The sequence below is a fragment of the Lytechinus pictus genome, chromosome 2 (assembly GCF_037042905.1).
Source record: "Lytechinus pictus isolate F3 Inbred chromosome 2, Lp3.0, whole genome shotgun sequence".
Classification (NCBI taxonomy): Eukaryota; Metazoa; Echinodermata; class Echinoidea; order Temnopleuroida; family Toxopneustidae; genus Lytechinus; species Lytechinus pictus.
This window is the reverse complement of record NC_087246.1, coordinates 56419935-56438831: the sequence shown is the minus strand read 5'-3', so window position 1 is coordinate 56438831 and position 18897 is coordinate 56419935. Positions and strand designations below refer to the sequence as shown.

General features: G+C 34.9%; 1 long non-coding RNA gene across 1 annotated transcript; it reads left to right on the top strand.

The window, feature by feature from the left end:
* The first annotated feature begins 5775 nt into the window (after positions 1–5775).
* LOC135153322 (uncharacterized) lies at positions 5776–11261 on the top strand. The gene is made up of 3 exons (XR_010292777.1): positions 5776–5879; positions 8771–8912; positions 9882–11261. It is a non-coding gene; the product is annotated as an uncharacterized LOC135153322 (long non-coding RNA).
* The last annotated feature ends 7636 nt before the right edge of the window (positions 11262–18897 follow it).

Here is an 18897-nt window from a genome sequence, read left to right as displayed (position 1 = left end):
TACTGAAACTCCCTTAATCGACTATTCAGTGTGCAATATCTTAGTCTAAAAAATGTACTTTCTATTTCCTTATTGGTAAGATCATAATTCGTTCTAATTCTGTCGAAAATAGAAGGTTTGATTTCATTTTTATTCAACAGCTGTTCGTATATTTCTTTTGATTTTAAAAACATTAAATTAGTTGTTTTCTTACCCAAATTGAAATCGATTCCAGAATTATGCTTTGCATTTATTTCGATATTGTTCTTCCAACTAACGAGTAAACAGGCATAAATATGCTTGATCTTTTCAACATCATTTGCATCTAAATTCAAATTAAGAAAATGTCTATCACATTTTAGTTTACCATTATTATCCAAAATATGATGCAATTTAAAAACCTCTTTATCGTATAGAATCTTATCAAATATACAACTCCCTTTATATCGAATAAGCTTATTATTAAAAATCACCACTTTCCCGAACTATATGTCTTTTATATTTTCCCACTCTTCTAATAAGTCCATGTAAAATTTGGAAGCTGACATTACTTTCAATAAACCTGGTATATAGTCACATGAAAATATAAAATCTCCACCCAAACGTTTAGTGGCAAAATTAAAGTACTGTTTCCATTTCATATCTTCATCTTTATTTTAAAGTTTTTTAATCCACGTTATTCGCTGTGCCTTTACCTGCACAGGGAAGTTTAACATCTTTAATCCCCCTTGCTTATAGTCTAAAAACATTGTATTCCTATTAATTTTGTCTTTCTTTCCTTTCCATAAGAAATCAAAAGTTAATTCATCCAATGATTCATAAACCCACTTATATACGAACAGGAGTAAGAGACGCTTGATAGAGGACTCTAGAATAAATATGCACCTTCAATGGTTGAATCTTCCCCATTAGCGTTGTATCCCTTAGCTTCCAAAAGTTCAAGAGTGTTTTAAGAAAATCAACTATCTCGCCGAAGGAGAAGTCATAATCCAAATGCTGACATGAACCTAACTTTAATACTTTAGTTTTGTCATTATTGATTTTAATCCATAAAGTTTTTCAAATTCTGCAAATTTTCATTTTCATTTAGGTTTTATTTCCACAAATCCGTTATGTTACAAAACTTAACTGACATAACTAAGCTGAGCAACCATTACACACGTAGACTATATAAGTATAGATAGCAAGCATTCTTAATCACTACATATTAATACATGTTTAAATACATAAAAAAACCGGAAAAGCGGAGGAAACCTTAGAAGCAGAATGCTTGTAGATAAGGTTCCCTTTTTTATACATTACATTTGACATTACTACTTAGTAATAAGTAAAACTTTATCTCAAAATTTAATTCCTTCTATCAGATTATCTTTTCGTAATTGCATGAATTTATGAGCCATTACTTCAATACACAAGATAAAAAGGTAAGGATAAAAGAATCCCCTTGCCTCACCCCTTTTTATTTCAAAATAATCGATGGAATTTCCTTCATTTAAAACACAACTTAGAGTGTCAGTATACAAGACTTTGACCCATCTCTGAAAGGATGTGCCAAAACCAAAAGCCGTCAGAGCCGTTTGAAGAAAATGATGTGATAACGAGTCAAAGGCCTTCTCAAAATCTATAGCTAACAAAACTCCAGGTAGATTAAAATGGGATGTATGAAAAATAACATTATCTATAGTACGAATGGCGTCACCGTTTATATTTCTTCCTTGGTCCCCTACAACGATTTCATTAAGTATTTTCTTGATTCGCTTAGCCAAAATTTTTGTTAAAATTTTATAATCTACGTTAAGAAGTGATCGATATAGGTCTATAATGTTTCCAAAAAAAAAAGGATCTTTCCCTTCTTTAGCGATTAACGTAATAACTGCTTGTTTTTGCGACGAATTCCCCGGACCAATATCCGGCCAAAAGGTATAGTAGAACTCCGAAGAAAGACCGTCATTTCCAGGTGATTTGTTATGTTTCAATTCTTTTAAAATTTCTAGACATTCTTTGTTACTTATCAATCCTTCCCAGGACCAAAATCCAATTGAAACCAGTTGGATTTCCAACTGTCGGGCAACTGGAAATCCTAACTGGAACCAGTTGAGTAACTGGAAATGTCTTCCAACTGGAAATAACTTCTAACTGGAACCAGTTGGGTAACTGGAAATCCTAACTGGAACCAGTTGTATAACTGGAAATGTCTTCCAACTGGAAATGACTTCTAACTGGAACCAGTTGGGTAACTGGAACCAGTTGGATAACTGGACATTTCTTCCAACTGGAAATGACTTTTAACTGGAACCAGTTGGGTAACTAGAAATCCTAACTGGAACCAGTTGGGTAACTGGAATTGGAACCAGTTGGGTAACTGGAAATCCTAACTGGAACCAGTTAGGTAACTGGAAATCATAACTGGATCCAGTTGGGTAACTGGAAATGACTTCCAATTGGTTTCCAATTGGAAATTTTCCAGTTACCCAACTGGGTCCTTTTTCAGGACTACTTTCAAGAAAGAATACTCTACTCTCAAATCTCCACTTTCTCGCCTATCAATTTCTTCTCTGCTTCTATCCACTGTTTCTATAATATTCCACATGGTGTACCGTAAACCACATCAGCGATTCAACTGAATCCAATTGAAAACCAGTTGATTTGCATATTATCTGCCAATATGTGTACAGATTAATGTTTTATGTGATTCATCATCATTTACAATGTATCTATTTATTTATTTTCATTCTCAAGTGCCACACTTTTTTAAGATAAATGTTTCGAATACTTAGCAGTGAAAACCATGTTAATAAATATTATAGATTATAATTAAAACAGATTAAAAGTATAATTAGTACACCAATAACTGTTACCAAATTACATCAAATACAAATACATATATTCAAAGCTCCTCCTTGTAAATATGTATATATGAAAGTCTATATTTTATCAATGCCCTTTACAATTTGTAAACATATAACAATGCCTCTGTGTTGGCATGAGCAATAGTTAGTAAAAATGCTATTTGTAACTAATAAAGTTCATTCCAACTGGAAGTCCCAATTGGATCCAGTTGAAACCATTTGGTTTCAACCGGAACCAGTTGCCTCCAATTGGTTTCAACTGGAACCAATTGAAACCAGTTGCCTCCAATTGGATTCAACTGGTTTTAATAGGGAAATTGGAACAACTGGAACCAATTGAAACCAGTTGCCAACTACATGGTTGCCTAATTGGTTTCAACTGGAACCAATTGACACCAATTGTCAACTGGTTCCAGTTGCCCAATTGGTTTCTAACTGGAACCAATTGGCAACTGGTTTCAATTGGAACCAGTTGTTCCAATTTCCCTATTGAAACCAGTTGGCCAACTGGTTTCAATTGGTTTCAACTGGATTTTGGTCCTGGGAAACTTCTCGGGATGTCTCCGCCAATTTAGGTAATCCTTGAACAAAAAAATAATCAAAGAGGATATCCGAACACACGCACGTACTCTACTTGATCATACAACCTACTGTAAAAATTCAAAATTTCTTCACTTATTCTTTTTTCATCAAAACAGTTATTTCCATCTGTGGTTTTAATTTTTTTAATTGTGGTTTTTCGTTTATTACTTTGCATCAACTGGTTAAAATAACGCGAGACTCTTTCACCACATTAATTCATACCACGGCCTGGTGAGGAGGCACGAGATCGAACCTTAACACCTTCATAACTATAGATTTCCCTTAATTTCTCTTTAGTATTTTCTAGTTTTTCTTAAGTATTTGCATTAATTAGTGCGATCTTTCAATTGTTCTTCTAAAAAGTCATATGGAAAACTAGCGGACAGAAGGTCCTCGCTGCACGCGCGCACCCTTATAACACGCAGAATTCCCTTGCATTATACCCTTTTTTCACAAACAAATGTGTATCAAGGACAAGCGTTGGTTCAGATAGAATTTCCGCCCCCCTGAAATGAATGGTAACAACTTCTTCTATCAGATGACCATAATTTTTTTTACATTCAATTGGTGGGAAATATGGCACTTTATTACATTAAAATCACTAGAAACCATCCATAGTCAGGAATATGTATTGGGATAATGGGTTTGGGGGACATTTTTATAGTACCCGGGTGGATTATATCCGTCGTCACATCGGTGGGTGGTGGTATCATGAATTTCCGCCCAGATTACAATAAAGGGCACATTGTAAGGCAAATACTCATGAAAGAACCATGGAGATTGGTTAATAAGGAAATAGGGCACTTTTATCATCAAATCAGAGGAGATTTTCTTTGTGATAATGATGTCCGAAGAGCAAACCTACACTCGTGACGGGTCCATTATGTATACGAGGGGTGCATCCTAGCTTACCACTGCATATATAGCTAAGTCTGAAAATTAAGTTTTGCTTATTTCTTTCATTTTATAATGATGTTTAAATGTTCAAACAACGATAATTCATGAAAATTGACTCAAAATATTGCGAATCAACGCTGAAACATTATGTGTGTATACATTTTATCCCTCTGTAATGCTATTTCCCCCATAAAGCCGCAATGGAACATTCCGCACCACTAGTCATACGATGATCGCGAGGTCTGCAAACGTCGTCTGCTATGTTTTTACATGTCCGGTACACTGCATAGAAGTTTTCGATATGTATTTCTCTTTCTAAATCCGTTTTCATTATTTTACTTTTATCAGCCAATTTTTGTGTAAAACTTCGAATTTTCATTTTTAGAAATTCCCATAACAATTACCTCTTGTCTTTTATTTCAGATTGCAATTCATTTCTCAATTCACGAATTTCTTTCTTTAATTCTGTAACATAATCTTCATTTTCACACAAACTGTCATTAAATTTCCAATATGACCTCTTCCTTACATTTAATTTATTTTTTTGTTTTGTCAAATAAGTGTAAAAAAATTGAATGATGATCAGGGGCCACACGAAATATGATCGATACAATAACGGACATTAAAAAAAAACACCTTTTTAAAGTCAATAATGAAAGCTATATATGCCCGAGCTGAAATATGTTTTGTATAGGCTCCATGCATACTAGCCTATTGAACAAGATTTGTATCTCATCGAACATGCAATATACGAGCGCAAAGCGCGAGCGAAAATTTAACATTAAAAAAAAATCATTTAATTTCCAATGGGGATTATTCCCCCTTTATTCACTCGTCTTCCTTCTCTTTTACCCTCTTTTTTCCCCTCCTCTCTTTCCCCCTTTTTTCTTCCTTTTTTCTTTTCTTTTTTTTCTTTTAATTCCCTTTTTTTCTTTTTTGAGTCCGCCAATAGGAGGGGGCGGCGGGCGGTTCCCTCCGAGCCCTATATAGCTCCCCTGCTGGCCGGATCCGCCTATGAATAATATATTGTTGAAATAAATAAATATAGATAAATAAAAACATAAATAAATAAATACTTAATAATTAAGTAAATAAATAAATAAATAGATAAAGATATATAAATAAATAAAATCAATCAATCAATAAATGGACCGACGACAAAGGATCCACACTATCATAGAAGTGGATATAATGTGTATACCCTATACCCATAGACTATAGAGAGATATTTATAGGGCCTGTATATAGTAACTTACTACGAATCGCACCGCGTTCGGTATGTATGTAAGTCCTGGGCCCTGTTGCAAAAAAATTTATGTCATTATGACATAAATTTCGATCATGACATAAAATCATGCATAGCTTATGCCGTTGACATAAATTCCGTTGCATAAAAATATTTATGTATTGTTTTAGCTTATGACGCGAATTAATCATCATTAAATAAACTGAATAGTCACGAACGAGCCTGTTGACATAAACTTGGGAAAAGGTGTCATTTTTCAACCGCAGCAAGTCCTTGCGAAAAAGGGTCTTCGGCTTCCCATTTTGACGGGAAAGAGGCATATTTTGGTATGTATCAAATTTTCATTGTTATATATCATAGATAATAAATATATCTCACGTTCTGACCCAAGTTCAAAGTTTTTAAGTATGAAGTGATCTTTTAAATGAATTATTATCGCCGTCAACTTATGCAATGATTGCTTGGAATATACTCCGGTGCTTTTAGCAGTACAACGCGGTAGTGCTAGCCGGAGGTTCCGGCGTCTGACACAGACACATAATGTATGGAATCCACACCGTCAGAAAACAGTTTTAATCTTCACGACATTGGACATTGATTTTTAAGGTTCCGGTGTCGGATGAACATGAATAATGCTTGGAATGAACACCGACAGAAAACAATTTTATTAATCTTCACGACATTGGACACTGCTTTAAGGTTTTTTTTTAGAGCACCCCGGTCCCGCCCTTCTGGAAAATTCTTAACATTAATGATTAATCTAGTGAGTACAGAGTAGTGTTTCTAGTTCTAGAGTCTAAATTCTAACGTTAACAAGTTAGATCTAGCTAGGCCTAGATAAGACTAGACTTGTCACTAGACCCTCTACTAGTTGGGGCCTGGCCTAGAGTCTATTCAGCTCTGTGTCTTGGTCACTGACCGTCAGAGCCAGGCCCTAGAGCTAGAGTCACTTCCTAGGGCCTGGCCCTAAAGTTAACTAGTCTAAGTCTAAGTCAGGGCCTAATAATTAAGTTAGGCTATGATATGAGCATATGTTAGGAAAAAATTAGGATAGAGTCTAGGCATGGCCTACCTCAAGCGCCGGTTTGTATGGGCTCCACTACACTTCACTACCGCTACGATCCACTCGGATAGGTGGAGCAGGGGGTAGCGGTAGTGAAGTGTTGGAGCCTATACGAACCCTCGCCTGAGGTAGGCAGGGCCAGGCCCAAGCTATACTAGCTTGGCCCCTTTTAAGTTCTAGTCTAGATTTACAGTAGTCAGTAGATCTATTCTGATCTAGTTTTCTATCTAGGGTCTAAGTTAGACTTAGAATAGACCTCCCAGGTCTAAAACTAGATCTAAGAAATTCTAACTTATTAACTAAGTTAAATTTGTCTTGGTTAGCTGAGCTGGCCGTACCATTGTATTACTAATACTACTTCACTAGATCTAGTCCTGGCCAGGGAATGAGGTAGTGCAGCCCTGCCCCTGGACTGGGTCTGGCTTGGGCCCCTCCATTCATGCTTATATTATAGATCAAAATCGAGACCTAATTCGGGACCTAATCTAGTACTTTCAATAGCAATACAAGAGATGTAGAATAGATCTAGCTCAGGCAGAACGAGCGAGCTTGTATTTTGTAATTTATTTGTCTATTTTAGGGACCAAAATTGAAACTGTCTTTACATTTTTTTTTCTTTATTTATTTATTTATTTATTTATTTTTTTTTTTGGGGGGGGTCCCTCTCCATTAAGAAAAAAAAAACCGAAGTGATTGGTGTGTAATAAAGGTGATAAAATTATTTAGAAAATCCTAAGTCAGCCTATGTGTTAACGAAGACTGGAGACTACTGAACAAAAAGGGAAAGAAGGGGGGAAATAGAAAAAAAAAATTACACACTGAACTAATTAAGTTTAACACTGAACTGACATGTAACTTCACGAAAAAAATTGTCTGATGAGACTGATGACTACATTGTATGGATATTTTAGACTCTTCCAATTTTTTAACAAAAACAATAAGTTGAACATGTAGTCAACAAAAAATGGATCTATGTATCCTTTGTGTTTTCTGATTTGAATATATTCTCTGAGAGCTGGCCGCTGCCCTGTAGACAAGCTATCTGTTTGATAAGTTTAATATACTTGTGAGGATAAAGCGCACATTTTAGTTCTTTGATTTGTTTTACAGGTTAAAAACCTTATCAAATGCCTTTTCTATTAATTTTCAAACCAGTGCACAAATAATATGCTTGGAGAAAAGGCATTTCCATTACCCGGTACCGGTAACTACAGGATTTGGTTTCTGATCTGTGGATAAAAATGTCCGTGATAATTGAAATTCTCTTGGTGATTGTTATCAAGAATTTATCATACTATATTTTGTTCCTTTTACCTATTTATTGTAAAGAGGATTTTTTTTAGATCAATTATTAAAGGGGTGCTTCTAAAAAAAACTTTGGCAATTTGAAGTAAAGAAAATCCCTAATTTTTGTATAAATAATAGAATTATAGGGCCTAGATTTTTCTTATTTATCAAAACCTATCTTTATTAGAAGAATTCATATATTGCGTGTGTTAATCATTTTTCTAATATGTTTTTCTAACATTAAAAAAAAAAAAATTTGAAGCCTAAATGGAACACTTGTACTCTCCTTGTAATATTGCACCCTAAGTGATAAAAGGTGCAAAATTGACCTTTTTCTTATTGTTCGCACCCAGAAATGTTCGTTTGCACAATAAGAGGGGCAACATTTTACGTTTTAAGGTGCATAATACTTAAACATTAAAAAATGTTCAATTTTTAAAACCTTTATTACATGGTTCAAATCTGTGCCCTATATGGTGCTTAACATAGCTTATGCTACACCCATAAAGGTGCATACATGAGCATAATTGCTCTAATTAGCACCCCTTATTGTATCAACCCCTAAGGTTCAAATTTGAACCCCGATTTTTAGTGCGTTCATCAAACAATTTCAAGGTTGAATGACTAGACCTTATTTGCCTTTGATGTGTATTTACAATGCACTCATGGATATAATTCATTTTTACACAGTTCTGATAATAGCCAGTGAAACTGTACCAACACCCCTGTCAAATATATTTAACAAAATCTGTAATGATAAAACTATTTTTTTAAAGAAGGGACTTCAGTTGTTGTTTATACAAATTGCAAATATGAATTCATTCTCATCTGTTACTATGAAAAATTTGGTATTCACTTTTCTAACAGGTGAACCACACAAATGGTGAGAAGAGGTAGAAAGAGAGCGGGAGACAGCAACTGGAAGGAGATGGAAGTCCAGACACTCTGCCACTGTGTGCCATTGAACAAGAAATCTCTCTTTGGATTAGGGGGTCAAGCTAGTATGAAGGTAAGTTTTTATATAAAGTTGTGTTTATTGAACATTCTACTTGTAAATACAAGTATACTGTTTGGTAATATTTATTTTTTATTTATTTTACTCTTAAGAGTGTTGTAAATGTGATGTACTGTTATATCAATTTTCAAATATGAATCTATTTTTACAATTCATCCACATCTTGTAATAAATTCATCTTAAATTTACTCACAAAAATGGATATCAATCTCGTGAATTTTTATAGAAAGTCAAGTTTCAATTGACAACTGAGCCCTCTTAATATTTAAATTAATGACAATATAATTATGGAATGCATTATCAAAAATATGTAAGAGCAAGAACAATGTAACTCTTTAAAATGAAAACAAAATCTAGGTAGACTATTGGATCCATACTATTGTAACAATTATTTTCCACTTTACCTTTGCAAGAGATTCAGATTCAGTTGATTTATATTTTTTATTAGATTCTCAAAAGAGACAAACAATTTGAGCTTATAAGCTTAAGCACAATATAAGTGCATTCAAGAATAAGATAGTGGTAGTAGTAGAAAGGACAGGTGGGAAGTTGGTAACGTAAACGTGACCTTGACCTCAATTTTGTGTTCTTGTATTTTCCCCCCATTCCTTGTTCTTCCCCTCTTTTGAAGTTCTCTTATATACTTCCCCCATTACTATAGGTGAGTCGACTACCCTGCACCCTTGCCCTCCTTCAGTAACACCACACATGAACATTTTCTCCAATGATTTGATTGAAATGAAAATATTCTTACTACAATATAAGCGTATCAGAGGTAATATTCGGAGACTATTAACCGATTTTTTTATTTAACATCATTTTGGGTTTTTTTTTAATTTAAACCTGTGATTGCAATCTCAAAAGTCTCTTTCATAATCTTTCAGAGACATGTACATGTATGTGAACACTGTTATTATCAAGTTGAGTTGCTAAAGTTGTTTGCATTGATTCTTCTTATTTCAGATTGTTCAAGAGTCAAGACTGTTGAAGACATGACGTCATGGACCTGGTTGCAACTGGCAAGGGAACTATATGACTTCACTGAAGTATTCACAAAACGCTTTGTAAAATTAACATTAGTACTAATTTTCATTTTTCAAAGATTATCATTATGTTGACATTGTGGATATCTTTTATGATTGTTATCATAAAATTATTATAGTGTTAATGATGATAGGTCATAATAATAGAAATGAAAAATAAGTAGAAAAGAAGACGACAAAGAAGGAGGAGGAAAAGAAGAAGAAGATGATGAAGAAGAAAAAGAAGAGGAGGGGTGGAAGAGGAGAAAAGGAGGAGAAAAAAATTGCATCACTGCGAGTTCATTCATGATAACAGAAATCATCGTCTCTTTTAAATGGAAATATTTATTAAAGTTCAAGTACACCCCAGAAAAATGTTGATTTGAATAAATAGAGTATGGGTATGAATAGTAATCTTGAATGGCTGCTGACTTTTTACTTTATCTACTTCTCCATTTATTGTGTAAATGTAGATTAAAGGCCAAGTCCACCCCAGAGAAATGTTGATTTCAATAAATAGAGAAAAATCAAACTAACATAACGCTGAAAATTTCATCAAAATCGGATGTAAAATAAGAAAGTTATGACATTTTAAAGTTTCGCTTATTTTTCACAAAACAGTGATATGCACAACCCAGTGACATGCAAATGAGAGAGTCGATGATGTCCCTCACTCACTATTTCTTTTTTTATTGTTTAAATTATACAATATTTCATTTTTTACTAATTTGACAATAAGGACCAACTTCACTGAACCATATAGTATTAAACAATACTAATTCCACATGTTGAGAGAGGAATCAATAGTTGTTCACTTGACAATAAAGAGAAAATTAGAATATTTCATACAATAAAATACAAAAGAAATAGTGACTGGATGACGTCATCAGTCTCATTTGCATACCGACCAGGATGTGCATATAACTGTTTTGTGAAATTAAGCGAAACTTCGAAATGCCATAACTTTCTTATTTTACATCCGATTCTGATGAAATTTTAAGTGTTATGCTTGTTGGATTAATCTCTTTTTATTTAAACCAAATTTTGTTGGGGTGGACTTGTCCTTTAAGCATAAAAATGTGATATATTTATTCTTGTTTTTTAAGATGTATTATTGTGCCATGTTTGTAGTTGTACACTTGATTGAGGTATTGTATTAATTTAGGATATGAATAATATATTTTATTTGAATCCACATACCTCTTTTAATCATGTTTATACAGTCATGAGTAGGGGAAATGGGACAGGTGACAAGATTATATTGCTTTACAAATTTTAGTGTGCATTTATTTCAAAAGTAATAAATTTACATAAAATGTCATTCCTTTTGCTTCATCTCTTTGTTTAATTGCTTTCATTGAATCGGGAGGGGTGGGGTGTGGTTAAAATATGATTTGCCCCTCAGAACACACTTGTTTCCCTACTAAAGATATAGTAATTAATATTTGTAGAAAATTGTAGGATTATTTTTATGAACGCCAAATATTGTCCCATGAATTGTCAAATTGGGAAAATAATTGATTAAAAATGAAGATTTGAAGTAGCAATGGCGAGAAATGAAAAGGAAATATCATATAAAGATGAGAAAGATCCAGAGATTCTAAGATTCCAATGTATAAGGAATGATGAGAGAGAGGGGGGGGGGGGAGGTGAATTAGAATGAAAAAGGGAAAAGAAAAAGTATAAATGTGGAGTCATTATCAAACAGAGATATAGAGAGATGTATAGAGAATTGGAAAGATAAATTTCGTGAATGATAGTGGGCCAATCTCGGAGGGAGGAAGATAATGAAAGGTATAACGAGGATAAAGCAGTTTTTTTTTTTTTTTTTTGGGGGGGGGGTTTCATTTGATGAGAGAGAGATAGAAAGAAAATGACCAGGTGCTCAAAGATGTAAAAATATAAATGATGGGTGACAGAGGTATGGATCAAGGGATAAAGATGCATGAACGTGTCCCAATTTAGGCACAAAGCTGTGATGAGTAGTGGCCCCTCGTGCGCACTCCTTGTATTTGGGCAATAAGTGGGATTTTTTTAAGTGGACACCCCCTCCACTCGCCCCATCTCCAATTGCAAGTTTTGGGCAAGGAAAACCCCGCGTCTCTTTTTCCTAGCTAAAAAAACCAAGCCATCTGATTAGACCTTTGTTCGGAATTGAGGAACATTTTTATTTCGGCCTATTTATTTGTTTATTTTCTCTGTCAATTATTTTCTTGACGAAATTGCCCCGTTGTGCTTCCAAATTTGTAACCCGCCCCAACTGCACAGGCAAAAGGGTTCCATGACACGCTTATAAAATACACAATTGAAATGATAAAGAAATGAAATAATGAACAAATCATTGCAGGGATTATGCATGGTTGTCAATCGGTGTTCATGGTTTGGGGATGACTGACGCAAAATTGTTCTCTGTGAAGAATTTTTTTCTTAGTTTAAAGGGGTGGAAACTCATATTTTTATGGGGTAGACATGGTGTAAAGGGCAAAATTTATAAAAACTGCGAGCGAGCAAACATTTTGAATTTTTTATACAAAGTACAATTTTGTGATTGATGTTGATATGATATTATATCGTATTTCACTCTTTCAATTTTTCATGATAATGATACCTTTCTTTTTCCAACAAGACTACTATGAGAACTGATGCAAACGCGAATTAAGCTCGAGCTGAGATTTTCGAAAAGAATGGGATGACCTCTTATATATCCATTTTGATGACTTTTTGATATTTCCCTTTTCTTTCCTCTTTTAAATTACAATTCGCATTTCTTTTGTATGTTCTCTAGGCCTAGTGCCTGTTTTAGACCATGAACCTGAATAAAGAAAATTAACAAAAATGAGGCGATATTAAAAAGGATGGTGAAATAAACGAGGCAAGCCCATATATGCACTTGGTTGGGGGAAGGGTAAATTAAACTAGAATTATCGATGAAGGTGATTAATACCCCTGCCCTGTGCCTTTACTATGGCAACAGTTTCCAACACGTGGAAAAAAATGTCTTGCCCATCTTTACCCAAGACCTACATGTATGTGTGAGCAAGTCATGATAATTACGATGAAGTAGTTTGAACCGCAAGATTTATGCCTAATTTTTGACATAATATATAGTGTTACCATGGCAACACGATTTTCGACACAAAAAATATGTCCTGTACATCTTTACCTCGAGACCAATGTGTGAGCCAAATTTCATGAGAATTGGTTGGAAACTAATCAAGTAGTTGGAACCAATAGATTTTTACCTAATTTTGGGCCTGTAATATGTTGTAACCATGGCAACACGATTTCCGACACACACAAAATATGTCTCTTTCACACGTTTACCTCTAACTCAACATGCTCAAAGTGTGAACCAAATTTTACGAGAATTGGTTGAAAATCGATGAAGTAATTAAAACTGATTTTTTAAAACAATTTTTTATCATATGCCGTTACCATGGCAACATGATTTCTGACACACAAAATAGGTTTTGGAGCTAGGGGAAGCCCCGGGGGGGGGGGGGGGAGGGGAAGCAATCCAAATTCCAACACCAACGCCAACACCGGACTTGAAATGTGTGTACCAAATTTCTTGTTTAATCACATCTGAATTTAGCACAAAAGGGGCGATTATAGACTGAAAGTGAAAGTTATTATCATTATTTTGGGAGGGAAGGGTGGTGGTGCTTGAAAAATATGCGACGTTGAAATAAATTATGATATTATTATAAGGAAAATGTATAATCCTCGATTAAGCAAGCACATTAACTATTATGCTTAGGCCTAGCTTTGCTTATAAAAATTAGGGAAATATTTACGGTTATTAGTTTGAAAACTATTGAAAGAATACATCATAGGCTATCCAATGACACAAAAATTATTTCGCAGGCCCAAGTAAAACTCAAAATATCATCAAATTACAAAGGGCATAATTATAAAAAATAATCGTAAAATTTCCCTTAAGTCACTTATTGCGGAAAGCCGCCGTTTATGTCTTGATTTTAATCACGACATAAAGTTATGTCATTCAAATGGATTTATGTCATGATTTTATGTCGTGATTTAAGACATAAAGCTTTATGCAACGGATTTATGTCAATATTTGTGTTTATGTCATGACTTATGCTGTATGACATAAATCGTGACATAAATCATGACATAAATCAATACATAAACTTTTTTGCAACAGGGCCCAGAATAACTGGGCGTTGTGGCGTGCGCCTAGTAATCTGGGGGAAGTTACAAATTGATGCAGAGGTTCGAGGTTCGAGCCCCGGTCACGTCTTTCGGATGGTGACGTTAAAGGTCGGTCCAGACGTAAATAATCATATCTGATTGATACACGTCTGACAAATCTCAAGTACACACACACACACACACACACACGATAGTGGATTGCTTCCTCAACATGTGCTCAGTGCATAGCGTATGCAGGTCATGTAGACCTCACTGACCTATTGAAAAATATATCTTTAAGTGCCATACATGTGTGCGACATTGATATGAATAAAAACGAATGGTTAAAATTGTTTTTAAAATGATCACAGATGAATCATGTAATTAAAAAAACAAAATTTTTTTCGAATATTTTTATTTTTATCTTCGCGTTGCCGATTGGCGGAACTTCGTCGCCATTTTCTAATTCTGGTTGGAGGATCAGGAATTCGCTGACTTAGGAAAACCCACCAAGCTGGAGTTTGGGAGGTAAGATGGGTCCATTGGAGGATATAATGTGAACTTCCTTATGGTCTGTTTCTTCAAGTTTAAACGTAGGAACTTCCAGTTAAAGAAATGGGTGAAAAGCAAAGCAGACAGAGAGATATATTTGGCAGTATCGGCCGAGAGCGAGAGAGAGACTCTAGACAGTCAAAACAAAAAGGCCCACATGCCAACAATACAACGCTAAACGCGCTATGTGCTATGCATATGCATAGCGGTTCCGACGCCGCGCCGCGCATCTGTGTTTTGGGCTTTTGGCTGTTGCTTGATGTTGAAGAATGAAGGAATGTAACACTAACAGCACGATTCGATATGCGAAATGAGAATAAGTGAGAGTGATTAACTGACGTGTCATGACTGACATTTTTTGGGGGGGTGAACTGTGAGTGTGATTGCCGCCTGGGCGGGGCCTGGCCCTGGGCTGGGCTGGGCCTGGGTATAGGATTCAAAGAAAATAGAAAAAAATACCCAGCAGTGTCCGTTGTTTCTGAATTTTTTTTTTTGAGCTCTGGTGCCTTGCTTCATGTGCTCGGCTGCCTTGAGCAGCGGAGGCAATATCGTTGACCCAACTGTAAATGTGGTTACATTCGTCAGTAGAGGCGCACGGCCAATATGGGAGACTCTCCAATAGGGGAGACAATCTCCCACATTGGAGACTTGCTTTGCAAAATTGCCAAAAGGACAAAAGAAACAACACCAACAAAAGCATGATTTTTTCCACCCAAAATTTTGTCTCACTGATGTCAGAAGCCCATATGTTTTGTGTGTGATTGACAACAAAAATCCTTATCAAAACAAAAGTAGACGGTGAATTTTTAAAGTAGACAGTGAAAAGGGGTAATTTTTCATGAGGAATCTCCTTATCACATTTTTATTTGCCGCCAAGATAATCCTTTTGCAGCAAATGAAAACAAATTAAATTGGTCTCCAAAACTGGAGAGACTGTCTCTGAAATTGGATACCCAAATTCTTTACAAAAGTCTCTGATATTGGAGATAATCTCCCACATTGGAGACAGTCTCCAATATTGGCCGTGCGCCTCTACTGTTTGTGTGGCTAGCCTGGACTCGGGATGGGGTAACCATCCCCCTTGCTTTTTCACTTGATAAGTTAACAGGTTAAAGTCAAAGTGAACAAAATATCATTCATGACATGAGTTTGTAATTTTTGCACTAGCAAAGGATAAGTAGGAATAGGATCTCTAAATCAATTCAATGTTCTCCATTATCTTAGAAAAAATAACCCCATTCTTGAATAAAAATAACCACATTCGTGAATTTGTCTTCCAGTTCCTCTTGCATGTGATATTTTCTTGAAAAATGAAGTAAAATGGGAACCTAGCCTGCATAATTTAGTATGCAACTCGCTCACACAAGTCTCATTAGACAGGCTGGAAACTAATTTTTTTTTTATGGAGAATTGAATGGTCATTTTTTCAAGGTGGAGTAAAGAATATAAGTGCAAACTTTTAATTTTATTTCATAAGTGAGCAATTAGGGTGGTGAGATAGATCCCTGCAAGTCTACACCATGTTGGGTCCACAAGACTCGAGCTCCGCTGCCTTTGTGATAGCACAATTGCAGATGAGAAATGCAAAGGTTAAAAAGTGGTGGTGAAATAATATAATTACAAGCAAGCCTGCAAGTAAGCCTGAAGTTTAATTAAACTTTGTTATAAAAAAGGATTGTGGCATATGATAAACACTTAAAAATTGCGTCCAACCATTTATTATTGAAATTGGATTTTATACCAGAACCCAACTGATTTAATCTAGAAGTGCATATTTAATCATTAACTCTCAACTAACACAAGAAAAAAACAGCGAGCAAAAATACTCTCCACAAAAAACTGCTATACAGGTAAACTTTTGCACTTTTGATACGATGCTCACCGTTGTCACTTGTCGCCTTTTGTCATCTCAACAAAATGGATTGTCTTTTTGTGGATATTTCATTCAGAAAATAATGATTTTTATTACTTCTGTTATTGGATGGGGGAGCAATATCCTGTCTGTGACTATTTAAGAATCAAGAACAAGTGGGTCAAAAAGTTATCCAAAACGGGTAGGGCAAGCCCTTCTGGTAATCTGCACTAAAGGCTAAAGAAGAGTCATGAATAGCACAATACAGCTCAGTTGCACTGTAATAACAAAGTTGGTTTCCTGACTGCATTGAGATAAATAAAACCCTTGGAATGGTTTCAGAAATGCATTTTGAAGTAAAAGCCTTTTGAAATGTGTTGATAATGGTTATGGACAAGGGTTCTAAACTGGGAAAATAATACATATATGTAAGTGCTGCTCATGTGAGAGCTGCGAGTCTTCAGAAAGTGCTAGCGAGAGCGGGGGCAAGAAATTGAACTTTGTTGAAGCTTAGAAATAGAGTTCTAGTTTTCATGAAGATTTGCTGACTATTTATTAATGAAAATTAAAAAAACTGACCTTTTAATTCAAGGATTCTGCTTGTATATGCCTTCCCATTTGTGATAATTATTCTTTGTGCTGCAAGTTAGACAGGAGCATTACCTCTTGGCTTACCAGTACAAGATTGCTTTTGATCATCTTTTCATGGTAATTTATATAAAGAATCAAGTGTGAGTGTGACTTGAACTTAAATCTTATTCTAATACAATGTTCACTCCCAGCTCATTTCGGCCCGAGTGGAAATAAATTGCACCAAACTGGACAAGACATTTTTATTTACTAAAAACCTGTTATGCACAATCTCATAATAATGGGGGAGGGTAGATGTCAATAAATAATTTTAGTTGACTCATTTCTGGTGAACTTTACTGATTTACATGTATGAAAATATGAGGCAGTTTTGTTTACAATTTATTTAACAATGTTTTTATTCAATTTGTTTCATTAAAGTTCTAGTGTCTAATAGTAATAGAAATACAGGAACTTTGTTAAGCGGGTGCCTTAAGTTTAGTGCTTTTCATTTTTGTTTTGTGGCCGAACTTGATGGCGACTTTAACATATAATTTGACTTAACTGCACACAAGATGAGATAATGGCTGAAACAAGCCAGAATGGTTTCTCTCTGGATTTCAATGGCATCTTCCTTGTCAATATTGTAGTCCCACATGTAAACTTTTGTGCTGTTGCAACATTAACACCATGCAAGTCTAATTATGGGACTACAATATCAAGTGACTACAATACCAAGTGTACCATCATAAAATGATATTTCAGAGTCAAGAAAGAGGTGATTATTCTCCCTTTTTAGGTAGTTTCCAACTAAATCAAAACAATTTCAAGAAAATATGGAAAACAGATGGCCATTTCATGAATATAAAGATGTAAAATATGAAATTTCAGCTACTGTTTGGGAAGGGTTTGTTTTTCATTTTGCCGATATTGGATTTATAAGAAAAAAATGGGTTTGTCGACAACCAGTTATTACTTTTTTTGGGGGGGGGGGGGCTAATGGAGAGCATTAATTAAACCAAAAAATGGTGGTTCAAAGGAATGGGTTACCAGTAATTTTTCATACAACTAACTAGGACTTTACTTTAAAACACGAGCTAAACCTTTTGAGGAGTTAACAAACTTCAACACATTAATTTTAATTAACTTAAATTAATGAGCCATCTTCTTGAAGAAACAAGTCATGTACAGTATGCTCCTGCATGTAGCTCTCTAACAGCTTTTATAATGAAACTCTATTGCAAAGAAAAGATTAGGTGCAATGAAAAAAAACCAGGGAGAACTCCCAACTCCCTGAATAAACCAACTGAAATCGATGCGCCACTGAATAGCAATCAAACCCATACCTTCCTAATAATTATTTAAACCAAAGAGTACCATTTGATATCTTCAATTTTATTACTTAAACTAATTACATGTACATGCAGCTGCAGTAATTGATGGTTTAATGGGAAATTCGTTAGAATCAAGGTTAAAGCTACAGAAGTACATGTACAGTTGTTGCAGCAACAGTGATTTTTTTCAAGGTCTTTAATACCTTAGTCACATTTCTCTTACAGCGGTCATACGGCGAGTTGAAAGCAGCCGTTTTATTAATTTTTATTCAAACCACCTGTATGTAGCTGTACAATAAATGTTAAAACGGTTGTTTTTCGACTCGCCGTACGGCCGCTGTAGGGGAAATGTGACTGAGGTATTAAATCAAGGTTAATCCATTGCCATCATGATCATATTTCATATCATAGATCTACATCTTGTTCCTTTGTATATAAAACATATAACCTGACAGTGAAATTATGAAATTTGTAAGTTTCCTGAAGATCACCAA